This window comes from Lissotriton vulgaris, chromosome 9 (assembly GCF_964263255.1).
Source record: "Lissotriton vulgaris chromosome 9, aLisVul1.2, whole genome shotgun sequence".
NCBI classification, from domain to species: Eukaryota; Metazoa; Chordata; class Amphibia; order Caudata; family Salamandridae; genus Lissotriton; species Lissotriton vulgaris.
In genome coordinates, this window is record NC_141697.1 from 675671020 (window position 1) to 675687009 (window position 15990).

Here is a 15990-nt window from a genome sequence, read left to right on the forward strand (position 1 = left end):
AATCCCTGGCCATTAGGCATAGGAAAAAGCCACAGAGGTAACAAACAACCACACTTTTGTTATTAGACACATGACACCAGCATGTTGTTGATTGATTGTAGACCCTGTTCTTATCTATCATAGGTCCTGATGAATCGTGGGCAACTGCCCAAGCGAGAAACATGTTGACCGAATCCTTTCTAATCTAATCTAGGACCACTATAGCTAATCGGCTGATACCTAGTGTGTTAGATTCACGTTTTTAATTGCAGTAGGGGACCCCCAGAATAAAGTAGTTTCCGGTAACCTCTACTACATTTTAAATCACTTCCCAGGCTACACATTACATCACCCGCACACCCGCACTTCACCATAAGGCAGTTGGATTAAAAGATCTCCGCCAAAGAGCCCCTCTCAGAGGTGAGCCCGTCGGGGATTGCGCCGCCTCCCCGACGAGGAGCAACGCCAATGATGAAGCATGACACCCATATGGGTGTGTGAGGCAAAAACATACACCAAATACATACACATACATACTTTCACCTCCGGCTACGCCAGATACACACAGTCCTTTCCTTAAGGAACAGTCCAGCAACCCATATTGTTTATCTATAAATACTGCCTGGTCAGGGTGTATCAGTTTAGTCATATATGGGAGGAGCCTAGAAGCTAAAATTATTTTCAATATTTTCTTAATCCAGATTGAACAACGACATTGGGCAAAAAGTTCTGCATTCATAAGGTGGTTTACCAGGCTTTAGGAGTCATACTACCAGGGCCTCTTGTGTGGAGCCGAGGAAGCAGCCTGTTGTTCTGGCTACAGTGTAAAGGTCCACTAATTTGGGGCCAATTCCCAAATGTAGGCGGCATAAAATTCAGCTGGGAACCCATCTGTTCCTGCGTTTTACCCTTTTCCAGTCCCATAATTACTGCTCTTACTTCCTGTATGGTGATATCCCCACCTAGCATCTCTGCCTCTTCATTTGTGAGCTATGGGAGAGGCAGTGGGGTGAGAAAGTCTTGACTCAACCCTTCATTGTGCCTTTCTCTGCTCTTATACAGGCTGGCCTGGAATAGTAACTAAAGAATTGCTGATTGATCTCCTCCTGCATATATCTTCCAAGCCCTTCCTCGTCTTTGACTTCAACTATGACAGAGACTCACTTTTTTGGGTTATCTAGCTAAGCTAGTAAAGATCCTGTGCGGACCCTCTCAGCATGGGCTCTCTCCATGTAGTGCCTGTAATTTAAGCACCGCAGCCTTTCGGGCTGAACTGCCACTCACTCTTTAGTGTCTATCAAGGTTTGGTTTAATACTGGATGTTCTGGTCTTCGTTTTTCTATGTTCCTCAATGCCTGTTCTACTGCACCCACCTCCATTAACAGAGTGTTTCTGACTGCCATCGACACCGCTATACACTGACCCCTAATCACTATCTTGAATGCATTCCACTGCAACTGAGGGGAAGATGCTGTGTCAGTATTGTCAGCAAAATATTGTACAATCTTCTCCATAATCTCCTCTTGGTACACAGGGACTTCTAGGAATTCCGTTTTTAGCTGCCAGGTAGGAATGCGTGGTTGAGTTACTTCCATCTCCTCTGTAAAGATATTGGGGTTGTGGTCTGACATGGTACAGGCCAAGTATTTCATGTTGGACTCTAGGCTATGGATGTCGGAGTGCATAGGAATGTGTCCAGCCGTATATGCAGTTCATGCAGTTGTGAAAAGAAGGAATAATCTCGGACCTTTAGGTGAGTTTGTCTCCACATATCTATTAGCCCCCATCTTGCCTGCCAGTCCGCCAAGGTATGAGCAGTCTGGTGGGCTGATGATTCCCTTTGTGGGGGGTGTGAGCGTTCCACCTGAGGGTCTGCTAAGCAGTTATAGTCTCCTCCTATAATCATTGAACGGATCAGATACAGTGCTAAAGGAACCAATAGACCTATCAAGAAAGCCTCCTGGTCTACATTGGGACGTCCACATTTATTATAGCCACATCCCGGCAGTCCAGTCTGCCGTTCAACACAGTATACCTACCCTTTGTGTCTATTAGATCCCCCTGTGTGCTGAAAGGGGTAGATCACTCAGATGTAAACCAGTGTATCTCTGGCATATTTGAGTAGGTTGCAAATTAAGTCTGACCTCTCCAAATGCTCTGGAGTGCTGTCTCCTCTTTGAATAATTGTTGAATCTCATGCAAGAGAGCAATGCGGATACCACTCCTGTTCAAGTAAGGAATACTTTATAATGTTTGGACATTGTGTGCATCCCTCTAATATTCCAGGAGAGGTCCTTGTAAGTCATGGGGGCAGCCATGTATTTAATTCCTGTTCGGTTTGGTGTTTGTCCCACCCTATAGCATTCCTCAAACTATACAAAGGTGACCCCTCGTGGGCCCTCAACATATCAGTCCCTAAGCTGCAACTCGTGGTGGCCCACCTAACCAAAAACAACTGGTACCCCAACGCCCATGCCCCAGGACAAGTGGGTGATTACCCCATCCAAAAACTTGTTACATTTGCAATTTACAATATCCCGTGGAAGTACCCACAATCTACTTTAGAGTAGGGGTGAATACAAGGCTTAGCCCCCATGGTGGTTCCACCGACCTAGTGTGTATAATCTTGGAAGCTGCCTCAGACTCAGGAAATGAGTAAGGCGTACCCCTCTACCCACATTGTATACCATTATGGACCAGATTTCTCTGTCTCAGGTACTCTCCTTTACCATCCCTTGCTAAATAATTTCAATGCATGTTTCTGGAGTTACTCTAAGGAGACCTTGTCTCGAGCCCCCAGAATTGCTAGAGCTATGATTGGAGTACGAGTCTTGTGCTTCATACTTGTCCATTGGCGACGCCATGCACACCCTTCTGCCACTCAGCGAAGCGATCGCCACCATCAGTTTCCTTCTCTCCTGTTAGGACATGGCCCTGGATGGAGCCGTTGAGGTACGAGGCCCACATGTCTTCTTTGCATCTAGGTGAGTGGAGCGTTGAGATTGGACTTTTCTGGAGACGTCTGAAAAATTCTAACAGTACTGTTCTCCACAAGAATGACCCCTTTTGCTGGGTTGGTTAAGGATGTGGCCGCAGTCCTTGTAAAACAGAAGTCGGGCCTGGAACAATGTCCCATTTACTTACGAGACCAAAGTGGAGTTATTTGACTGTATAGTACAACAATTTATCAGGAAAAAAAGACAACCAGTGCTTACCACCAGAAAAGCCTCGTAGCAACTATTAAGAACTGTGGTGGAGAGATGATGATTTGGGCCTACTTTGCAGCAATGTGGTCTAGACACTAACAATCAATAAGACCACTATGAATTTCATTCTGTACCAGGGCATTCTAGAGGAAAGTGTGAAACCATCTTTCCAAAAGCTAAAGCTTAGCCAGAAGTATTTATGAAATATGGCACTCATCCCAAACACACAATTACATTTATGGCTGAATGGGTAAAAAAGAATGAATATTCGAAGTGTGACCTTACAAGAGCAGTCCATAAATAAATGCCCTTCAAAATCAAGGAGTTTAAAGAGGAATGGGACAAAATTCCTCACAGTTGAGATGAGAGATGGATAAACTCCTAACAGAAGTATTTATTTCAAGTGTTTACTGGTAAAGTGGGTTCCATACATTACAGAATCTTAAGGCGCACTTACTTTTTCAGGCTCCTAAATTTTGTCTCATATTCATATTTAATAAAAAAAATGACACAGAGAACATTTTGGGGCTCATTAGGATGGCAGGCGGAGGCACCTCCGCGATGCTGGCGGAAAATGTCATTTTCCGCCCTCCAGCAGCAGTCCTCGCGGCCGCCATATCACAATGGGCAAACATGGCCCATCTCCTGTCCACCGCTGTGCGACGTGAACCGCCATAAAAATGCACCCACCACCATGGCGGTGAGAGCCAATACAGACCCACTGCCGTGCGGAATGACGTCCCATCCGCCGTACAAATCACGATGCCCCAAACAGCCCGTCACACCCGTGCAGAGAAACCACCCAACCGGAGATGGCGGAAGCATGACAGCGGAGCGCCAAACCAGACTCCCAGTCCCTTCCACCCGGTTCGGACCGCAATGGATCCAGCTTTGCAAGCCTTTCCTGTGCTGTACCTGATCCACTACCAGCAAATAATGGACCGTCGTGGACAACGCCGCAGGTACGCAATCACACAACTCTGGGCTGATACACGGTTCCTGGCTCCACATCAGACACTCTGGTGGAGACAGGAACACATCCCCAAGTGTACCCACACATGCCCTACCTGTCACAAAATCACCCCTCCGCAACCGGGCCACCCATCAACCACAAAATCACAGCAATGTCCCGGTCACGTCACCACAGCGGTGCAGACGCTGGAAAACCTACAAATAATGTAGTAGACAGGGCCAGCGCCAGGCATGGGCAGTCCACAATGATTCACAGGGCCTCACCTCCACCCTTCACACACTACGCCCCCACAGCCATTTGGCGACATGCTGTGGGCTCCTCCTGTGCCCCACTGTACAATTACAGGTGTACCCAGACCCTGCACCACACACACCAAACAACCAGAGAACCTGTCTTAGACAGTGGGGGTGAAGAGGAACACCCTGCACAGAAGCTCAGGGGCAGGCATTCCTCCTCCCCCACCTACCCTCCACTCATGTCAAGCAAACTGAGTCCAATCACAAAATGAAGACTCACACTGCATGTGAACAACCACTGAACTGTCCACACTGCCTGTCAAGTCACACACAAACACCCAACACTGATACCCAGACACATATTCATACCATAGGGCCGCAGCAATGGAGGACAATAAATGGGCTAGCCAAAAGTGAAGTGGACAGTGCTGGAAAGCCATGGAGCAAGCCCCAAAGCACGTGTACATCACATGCAAGAGAAGGAACATATCACACTATCCTTAGACTATCAAATCAGACATGGGTGGCACAGTGAGTAGAATCAAACCAAAGTGACCTCTGTGCAACAACTCAGGGAGACATCAAGGCAAACCATGCATAGGCACAGGAATTATAGGAAGTGTCTGAAGTCAAACAGTGATCAGCCACACATCTGTCTCAACTTACTTGACATGTGTATGTCATCAGCACAACACACATGGCTCATTGTCACACTCCCTGACTGTCAAACACAGGTTGGATCCTTCACACATGCCCCTCCTCTACTCAACTCAAACCTGCAGCACTCAACACCACACTGCAGTTGGCATTGCAGGGGTACACACACATCAACACTACTGACAAGGTCACCCCTTCACACATCATGACCACTCAAGTGCACACATTCAAATGTACCCATGTGACTAGGAAGACAGGCCATCACAAGATGACCATACATCAACACTGCTGTTCACACATAATTAAAGATTACACAGACATGATGGACCCTGGCCAGCCTGCCTGTAATGCTGTGGATAGAATTCCCCTCTGTGCTGGTAGTGCATCCTAACATGACATGTGTACAATTTAGCAAACCTGAGCATAGAATGATTAGGATAACAGTAGATCATCACAATCAACCATCATTGCACCCCAAGCCTCGGAGTCAAGAAGAACTGAAGTGCCTGTCACCTCTGGTAAACTCTGAAAAAGTGAAACAAGCACCTGGCAATGTCAAAGTGGCATACAGAGCATGTGTCACATGAAACCATAACCATACAGAAAAGTTTTTATTAAGCAAGTACACTGACAAAGCAGACAACAGGAGTAACTGTCTTTATTACAAATTACCCAGAAAGGCATCACAACTAGACAACAGCAAGGCCTGTGGCCAGTCCATAGTTCAAAGTAGGCATATGTGTGCATGAGAACCTGCACAGGGAGCGTGCATCCTAAGCGATAAACAGCAAGGCCACTGGCCAGTACAAAGAAGAATAAGGTACATGTGTGCTTGAGAAACTGCACAGGGAATGGGCATCCAAAGTGATAAACAGAAAGACCATTGGCCAGTACAAAGTAGAATTCAGTACATGTGTGCTTGATAAACTCCACAGGGAATGGGTATCCAAAGTGTTAAACAGCAAGGCCACTGGCCAGTACAAAGTAGAATAAGGTACATGTGTGCTTGATAAACTCCACAGGGAATGGGCATCCAAAGTGTTAAACAGCAAGGCCATTGGCCAGTACAAAGTAGAATAAAGTACATGTGTGCATGAGAACCTGCACAGGCAAAGGGCATCCTAAGTGAGAAACAGCAAGGCCACTGCCCAGTACAAAGTGCAAAGTAGGTACATGAGAACCTGCACAGTGAATGTGCAGCCAAAGTCACAAACAGCAAGGCCAGTGGCCAGTCCTTAGTTCAAAGTAGGCACATGTGTGCTTAAGAAACTGCACAAGGAAAGAGCATCCTAAGTGAGTAACAGCAAGGCCATTGGCCAGTACAAAGTGCAAAGTAGGTACATGGGAACCTGCACAGGAATTGGGCATCCATAGTAACAAACAGAAAGACCAATGGCCAGTCCATTGTTCAAAGTAGGCACATGTGTGCATGAGAACCTGCACAGGAAATGGGCATCCATAGTAACAAACAGCAAGGCCAGTGGCCAGTCCATAGTTCAAAGTAGGCACATGTGTGCATGAGAACCTGCACAGGGAATGGGCATCCTAAGTGAGAGAACGGGTATATGTAAGACTCACGCACTCTAGTTTATTCAATGTTGTGAATGTGGAAGAAAAGGTGGGCAGTGCGGATGGGTTAATCCTCCTGAGAGTGAGGATGTCCAATATTAAAGTAGCGCTATCCTCTAAGATAGAGGGGCGTCCCCCAATTCGCACTCAAGCAATGAAGTATTTCAATTTGTTAGTCGGTGAACAAAAGTCGATAGTTTGTAATTCGTCAATCTTTATCTTTATTTGATTTCAGTTGAATTCTATGAATACATGATGTTTTTCTTATTCCAAATCATTAACCTCTTCGCCGCTAATGACAAGGGTAACTCGTCATGGACTTTCCATTGATTTCAATGGAAATTATATGAGAAGCAGAATAATGCCTTAGCAGCCAAGTGGTTAATGTATGATTTTTGTGAAAAACGTCAGTGTGTCCTGTTGCCCAATGCATTTCGGGCTTCTGCCCTTCCTCAGGGACATTACTGCAAAATTTAAGAAAATTACCAACAATCAGTTCAAACACAGGGTTTCATATCAATATCAATAACATCACTGATGACGAAACGTCGGTGTATTGATAGTAAAGGTGAACAAAATGTGAACCATATCCATGTAGCATATGCAAGTGGTAAAAATAATGTGATAAATTAAGTAAACAGAACATCGTGTGCAACTCGTGATTACAGTGAAAGTCGAATACTGGTATAATTAATCGCACGGGTGTAGGAGGGATAAACAGCTCGCATTTGTGAATCTCGCAAAAGAGTGCTCCTCCCTTGACACTTGCAGTACGCATAAGGTACACCTGAAGTGTAACATATATGAAGCAAGTACCAAGGTGGAAATCAAAACTAGAGAAGATCTACTTAAACCCAAAACAACGGAAAACGATACCAACAGAATAGTATTTGTGTCTAAATTCTCAACAAAGAGCCACCGGATCAAGAGAATCATTCTTAAATATTGACCAATGCTCAAGTCTGAAACAGATTTTAACGGTATCTTTGAACCCATGCCACGATTTGCTTACCAACGTACTCGCAACATACAACAACTTCTCAAAACACTAAGAAGTGAGTCCAAAAAGTATAGAGGCACCTCACCTTGCTTAAATTGCGGGAATTGTAACGCCATCATAAAAGGTGACACCATCTGACATCCCCAAACGGGCATTCCTATTAAAGTGAAAGTTAATGCCACTTACAATAGTGAAAATGTCATATCCCTATTGAAATGTCCTTGCGGATTGGCTTACATTGGAAAAACTGAACGCAAAATCAGAATTTGCATAAATGAACATAAAAGCAACATCCAAACAAAAAATCAGAAATCACCAGTAGCAGATCATTTTAACATATTCAACCATAACTTCAGTCAACCTCGCTTTTGCGTACTAGAACAAATCACAGTTGATCAAGGACGTGAGAATACGAAATACTAAAACGTGAAACTTATTGGATATACCATTTAAATACTACCGGCCCTCACGGACTCAACGAGAAATTAGAATTGAGTTGCTTTCTTTGACAGATGTATTTCATAGTACAATGTTTTGATGTGTACATGGATATGACTTTAGCTAACCATAAAGTATTTTTTTTCTGTTCTTGAACCTTTACATAGGCTTTTACGTGTTTTGAAACTTTATTACAGGCTTGCACCTCTTCAGCATCATTGTTTACATTCCATATTTACATTTCGTTATTTCATCGCGGGATTTCATTGTTTCAATTTATCTCATATTTTAATTTCATTTGAAACTTCATTTGACCTCGCAGTATTCATTCGACATATTAGGCATCGGCATTTTTCCACAACACATGAGTTGACTCAAACATAATTAAACCGGGGGCGGAGCCGGACCGGCGACCAAGATCGCCGCTCGGGGTCCCGGCTCCGCCGACCTTCTTCCCTCACCGCCCGAACTAGCCGCCTGTCCCGCGCAGACACGGAGCTTCTGTATGTCGGAGGGGGAACTGAGACGCGGCGCCTGACTTTGGGGTGTTTCCGAGCTCCGGGGACGGAGATATGGTCCCCCGCATGTAGCGGCCTGCTTGATACCTGCAGCCGGGACCTCACGCTACACTGCTTCTGGCCGCCAGTTGAACAACAGCGGCCACACAGACCCGGAAGATGCCGGCTGACCGTCATGGAGGTCAGCCCGCCCCCCGACAGCTTCCTCTCAGCGCGTGACCACTGGAGCCTGATGCAAGTGTAATGAACCGTCCCTCTACACCGATCGCCCTCCCCCCCCCCCGAGCACATCACATCGGCAACAGGACACTGGAAACTGCTCTTTGTTTCCCTGGCGATACATTGTTTGATCTGCGTGCAGTTGTCCGAATCCTACGCTCCAGTTCACCAGAGCCGGTGGAGGTAAAACGTTGCTGTGGTACTTTTTGGGCTGGGGGGGCCCGTATGTGCCCTTCAGTGGTGAGTGAGGAGGGCACTCGCGTGGTGCATTAATGTTGAGGCTCTGGTGGACTACGCTCCTCTATCTGGCGGGGGCCGGCGGTTTTGATGCTCGTCTGAGCTGCGCCTAGGTGGTGATTCTTACGGAAGTGGCGCCTCGGGTACTAACTGGTCATGGCGGTGGCTGTGTGAATTAAAGACCGGGGGAAGTGATTGAATACCCCCTGTGCGCTGTAGGGTTACACTCTGGATGTGGTATGAGGATGTTCCCGGTTGCCTTTGGACCGGACGACCAACCCGAGGCCGGCACCGGCTCTGGAAGTCACTGTTTGTGGGTGCACATGCTACTGTTCCCCGTGAAGGAGCCGCGGCCGGGGGTGGAGGTGACTCTACGGTGGCTGAGAGGCGAATATGCTTATTTAAGAGACTCCCTGGTAGTTCTGCGTGGACCGACGAAAGGATAACTGGCTCCGTGTGTGAGGATGGACAGCTGCCGAGCGAACCGCGCCATGGGACATCGCAATAACTCTGGTTTCTCCCGGACTGACTTGTGTGCTCCAGTTGATACTTTGCTAGCCCGACCCTGCATTACATAAACGGTGTAATTTGTGATTCGAGTCTTGTGGGTCTGTGGGAGTCGAGGGCGCTCAGGGCGCCATTGTTGCTGCATGGGGAGATTGACATCTTTACCGTGTGGTTTGAGAAGCTGAGCGGCTACTGCTATCCTGTTTATGTGGGTGCTTCCGATGTTATGGCTCTACTTCCGTAGTAGTTGAAACGCTGTGTGGCGGTGGAGGGGGGGGGGCGGGGGGTCGGGGAACCCGTAACTGGAACCCTCCACATTTCTTCTCTCTCCTATCGTGGGGTACTAGTTAACTTCTTTCCTTTCCCCTCTTTCTTCCTATTACCTTAGTGTGGATTATTGTCTCTCTCTCTTTTCTCTTACTCTCTCTTCTATATTTCGGGTTCATATACTGGGCGACAGGCACGCTGCTAGGGGGGTAGGCCGTAGCCATACGCAGGGGTGCAGGGTGGGGGGATGTGGGAGGGGTGTTGTTGTTTTTCTTTCTTTCTTTTTCGTTTCTATGGCCTTCTTTATTTTGTTGCTCTTGGCTTGTCTTCACTTTCCTCTTTTCTCCTCCTTTTTTCGGGATCTGCGTAGAGATACTTCTCCACATGTTTTTCTTATTTCAGACAATGAGGGTGGAATTTTTAAATGCTTTGCTTACTGCGGCCTGGAACTGTCTTGGTGGGAGAACTGCATTGCTTATTGATTATCCTGGTTATGTATTGGAGCACAAATATCTTACCTACAGTATTCCTGACTGTGTATATCCTGCCTATTGAATATCCCTTGATTTGTTATGTCTTAAGTGTAATGCACCAGATCCTGTTCTTTCTATTTAAAACTAAAACGGAACCTTCTTTCATCCTGTTACCGCTACGGTAATAATGCTCTCCTGTGTTACAACCGAGTATTTGAGGAGCGGATTCTTGTACTGCAATGGACTACTTGTTCTGTTTTACCCGCTTCAGTCTTGATGGCCGACCGTGGTGGTCTTAAATGCTTTTGATTGTAACTGATTTAAGTACCAATAAAGGTTTACCAAAAAAAAAAAAACAAACATAATTAAACCACAGACTCTTCTATGTTTATTACCACGTGACACAGGACGCAACCACTACCCGTTTCGTAGTAGTCAGGTGACTCCTGACATCACATATGGTGCCATATTATTCTCAGCGTTTTGTTTTGCGCTGAACCCACACTCGCACTTTGCCGAAATCATCGTTTAGGCATTTATCCAGTAAGCTGTGATTAGAACTTCGTCATTACAAACTTTACAGGCAGTAACAGTATATATATTTATTATTATTGTTACCTTTTTGTACAGAATACCATTCAAAAAGTATTTGAAACCGAGTGACTACAGTTCTACATGTCCAAGTAAGCTTCCACGGTAACTGTTGTTTTCAGAGCGTTACTCATCACACAAGTAACTGTTAACAGAGCACGTTATTCCTTTTTTTGGTGATATGTGTTACACTTCATGTGTACCTTATGCGTACCGCGAGTGACATGGGAAGAGCACTCTTTTGCGAGAGTCACCAATGTGAGCTATTTATCCCTTATACACCCATGCGATTAATTATACCAGTATTCGACTTTCACCGTAATCACGAGTTGACCACGACGTCCTGTTTACTTAATTTATCACATTATTTTTACCACTTGCATCTGCTACATGGATATGGTCACATTTTGTTCACCTTTAATATCAATACTGCTCTGTTTCATCATCAGTGATGTTATTTATATTAATATGAAACCCTGTGTTTGATAGTTGGTAATTCTCTTAAATTTTGCAGTAATGCCCATGAGGAAGGGCAGAAGCCCGAAATGCATTGGGCAACAGGACACACTCTGAAATGTTTCACAAAAATCATGCATTAATGATTTGGATTGAGAAAAACATCATATATATATAGAATTCAACTGAAATCAAATAAGGATAAAGATTGACGAATTACAAACTATCGACTTTTGTTCACTGCCTAACTAATTGAAACACTTAATTGCTTGAGTGCGAATTGGGGGACACACCTCTATCTTAGAGGATAGCGCTACTTGAACATCCTAAGTGAGAAACAGCAAGGCCAGTGGCCAGTACAAAGTAGCATAAAGTACATGGGTGCTTGAGAAACTGCACAGGGAATGGGCATCCATAGTAACAAACAGCAAGGCCAGTGGCCAGTCCTTAGTTCAAAGTAGGCTCATGTGTGCATCAGAACCTGCACAGGGAATGGGCATCCATAACAACAAACAGCAAGGCCAGTGGCCAGTCCATAGTTCAAAGTAGGCACATGTGTGCATGAGAGCCCTCACAGGGAATGGGCATGCTAAGTGAGAAACAGCAAGGCCAGTGGCCAGCACAAAGTAGAATAAAGTCCATATGTGCTTAAGAAACAACTGCACGGGGAATGAGCATCCAAAGTGATAAACAGCAAGGGCATTGGCCAGAACAAAGTGCAAAGTAGGTACGTGAGAAAATGCACACGGAATAGGCACCCATAGTAACAAACAGCAAGGCCAGTGGTCAGTCCTTAGTTCAAAGGAGGCTCATGTGTGCATCAGAACCTGCACAGGGAATGGGCATCCATAGCAACAAACAGCAAGGCCAGTGGCCAGTCCATAGTTCAAAGTAGGCACATGTGTGCATGAGAGCCCTCACAGGGAATGGGCATGCTAAGTGAGAAACAGCAAGGCCATTGGCCAGTACAAAGTAAAATAAAGTGCATGTGTGCTTGAGAAGCAGCATCGGGAATGGGCATCCAAAGTGATAAACAGCAAGGCCATTGGCCAGTACAAAGTGCAAAGTAGGTACATGAGAACTTGCACAGGGAATGGGCCTCCATAGTAACAAACAGCAAGGCCAGAGGCCAGTCCATAGTTCAAAGTAGGCAAATGTGTGCATGAGAACCTGCACATGGAATGGACATCCTAAGTGAGAAACAGCAAGGCCAGTGGCCAGTACAAAGTAGAATGGGTACTTGAGAAACTGCACAGGGAATGGGCAGCCAAAGTGATAAACAGCAAGGCCATTGGCAAGTACGAAGTGCAAAGTAGGTACATGAGAACCTGCACAGGGAATGGTCTTCCTAAGTGAGACACAGCAAGGCCAGTGGCCAGTCCATAGTTCAAAGTAGGCACATGTGTGCATGAGAACCTGCACAGTGAATGGGTGACACTGTACATTGCCATGGGAAGCAACACCGCCAGGGGGATAACAATGGGCAGTCCAGACCCGCTGTGGGAGAGATAGGTGTGGGAGGGAGACTTAGCCTCAGACTTGGCTGTGAGTCGGACTGGGAGGTGGCTAACAGTTGGGGCCAGTTGGAGGACTGGACCTCGGAGACAGAGGACCAGCTGAGGTAGAGGCATCAGTGGCTTTGGGAGCCGGAGGGCTGCTTGAACCAGGTGGTGTGGTAGCATGTGGAGGCAGACACATGCTGCCCTGAGACACAGTGTGGGAGGGTGAATGTGGAGGTGTGCCTTTCCACTTCTTGTGGATTCGATAGTGAATACTTGTCTTGGGTGGTATGGGAAGGGGGGCAGGTACAACAGACTCACTCTCCACCACAGGTGCATCAGGTGCAGGTGGTGGCCCTCCCTGTGGGGATCTGCTGGTTCAGGTGGAACGCTTGGCCTGGTCTTGCCTTTTCCCCATCCTCTCCCTTTGACCAGGTGAACCTCCTACAGTGCCCTCCTTTCCCAGTTTCACAGGGGTGTGGGTGGGAGTTGATGTTGTGGGTGAATCTGCCTTAGAGGGATTTTTCTGCAGACTCTTAGCAGGCACCCAGCTTCACAGCAGGTAGGGCAAGTGTCTTCTTGTCTTTGGAAGACGCTTTTGGGACAGGAGTGTCCTTGGATGGGGCTGATTTTGAGGCATGTGAGCCTGAGGCCTGCTTCTTGGCTTGATAGTCCCTGAGTGTCACCTGAAGGGCTTTTGCCTTCGCGCTCCTGTGTCACTTTAGTTTGTTTGGGGATGGTGTCTGCAGTCTGGCCCGCTTGGGGTGCTGCTGTTGTGTGCTGCGTGTGGTGTACCTGGAGCCTATGGGCAGTGGTGTGTGATCACCATCGTCCGATGTAGAAACTGGCAGGGGGGTTGCCATAGGGACTGGAGCTGGACTCTGAGCCTGTGACAGCTGAATGGCTGCTGTCACTGTGGAGGACAAAGACTGGACAGTCCTGTGTAGCCCACCCACTTCTGAATGAGTGCCCTCCATGAAGGCTACTACCTGTGCCAACTTTTTGTCATGGTCTTGGAAGGCATTCTGGAGAGTTGTCTGACCCACGCACAGCTGGCGGGCGCAAAAGGTCAACCGCCTCAATACTGAGGGCAGCAGGGGAGACGGGGCAGGGGCAGCGGTGCCTGGGGGAAAGGACACTCTTCCCTTCTTACTGGTGCGAGCACATGCAGCACTAGTGGAAGTAGCTGGTAGGGCAGGCACTGGACGATGTGTGGTGGAAGAGGAGGCAGATTTCCCACTCCCTGTGCCTGCCAACATTGAGGAGTCACCGCTGGCATCAGTTGACGTTGAGATTGGTGTTTCTGAGCGTGATTCCTCAAGGACACTTCTGTCCCCCTCCGAGGCGCTGATCACAGCAGTGTCAGTGAGCTTGTGTGTAGCAGTCTTGCAAGATGCCTTACCACTGGTGTCCGTCCCCTGTCCCTCTGTGCCCTTGGGAGGTGCTCCAAGAGACAGAGATGTAAGTTCAGTTTACTGCCATACACACAAACATCATATGCAAGCAAAGCACAAAACAAGATGATGATACCACCAAGTTGCACACCACCCTGTGCAGTCACATTGTGCAACCTTAATTCAAAACTCAAAAGATGCATGCTAACATGCACACTTAGCATGATTGACCCATGTTAGAAATAGGGGTCTCGAGTTGGCAATTGCGTCAATGTCTAAATAGGGACCCTTCTTCCTAAGTCAGGGCCAGGGGGCTACCCTCTTTGACAACCCCTGCTCAACCCTGTGGTAATGTAGCACGAGCAGTTAGGCCTATCTCAGAGGCAGTGTGTGAAGCATTTATGACCATGCACAATAAGGCAGTAATGACAGCACAAAAGGACACACCTCAAGTAGGTATAGAAAAATAATATCTTTTTCTAAGGTTTAACTCAAGACTCTCAAAGCGTTTTAACATATTACAATGCACGTAAACCAATTGGGACTCAAAAAGGCAATAACGGTTTTAACAAACTACAATGCACGTAAAGCAATCAGGGCTCAAAAAGGCAATAACGTTTTCACCAGAATGTGACACAGACTGAGCTCAAGGCCAGGGCCTACGTGACCCGGTGCGCTCCAGATACCTGCAGTTGAAAGGGGACACGGCACACAGATTCTCGAAGAAGCGGAGACGGTGACTGGCAGACTCCCAGTGACCACAAGACTTGGCTGCAGGGGCCAGCAGCGTGCACCCACAATGACTCGGGCACTCTGGGACAGGCGGGCTCTCAGTGGGAGCAGTACGCGGCTGCGACGGCCAGGGCTGGTGGTGGCGATGACTCTCGTCTTGCAGCTCCGTGGTGGGCTCACAGCGGCAGCCGCTCTCTCTTAGCTGCAGCGGCCCACGTAGCGAGAACAACAATCCTTGACACTGGTGAACAAGATGCGGCACTCAGCGGCAGCAGCTCACTCTTAGCTGCCGCGGCCCACAGGCAAAATCCCAATGATGCAAAGCTGGCAAAAGTGCGGACAGTCAGCGGCACCAGCTCTCTCTTAGCTGCGGCGGCCCACAGGTTGACTCACGATGAGGCAAAGTTGGCAAAAGTGTGGGCACTCAGCGGCAGCAGCTCTATCTTAGCTGCGGCTGCCCACAGGACAAATCATGATGAGGCAAAGTTGACAAAGGTGCAGGCACTAAGTGACAGCAGCTCTCTCTTAGCTGCGGCACCCCACAGGACGGATCACGATGATTAAAAGTTGACAAAGGTGCGGGGACTCAGCAGCAGCAGCTCTCTCTTAGCTGCGGCAGCCCACAGGACAACTCACGATGATGCAAAGCTGACAAAGGTGCAGGCACTCAGTGGCAGCAGCTCTCTCTTAGCATCGGCGGCCCACAGGACAAACCACAATCTTGACCAGGCTGGCACAATGGTGTGCACTCAGCAGCTACAGCTCTCTCTTAGCTGCAGCGGCCCACACAGATTCAGCGAAGGTTCCGAAGGTTCAAATTCAGGCGGGCTCTCAGCGGTGGCAGCTCTCTTTTAGCTGCAGCAGTCCACTCAGATTCAGCAGGGGTTTGAAGGTTCAAATTCAGGTGGGCTCTCTGCGGCAGCAGCTCTCTCGTACCTGCAGGGACCCATACAGTTTCAGCTAGGGTTTTCAGTCCTCTCCTGCAAGATGGATTCCTCGCACAGGAAGTCAGACGGCTGATGGGGAGAAGTATAATGTC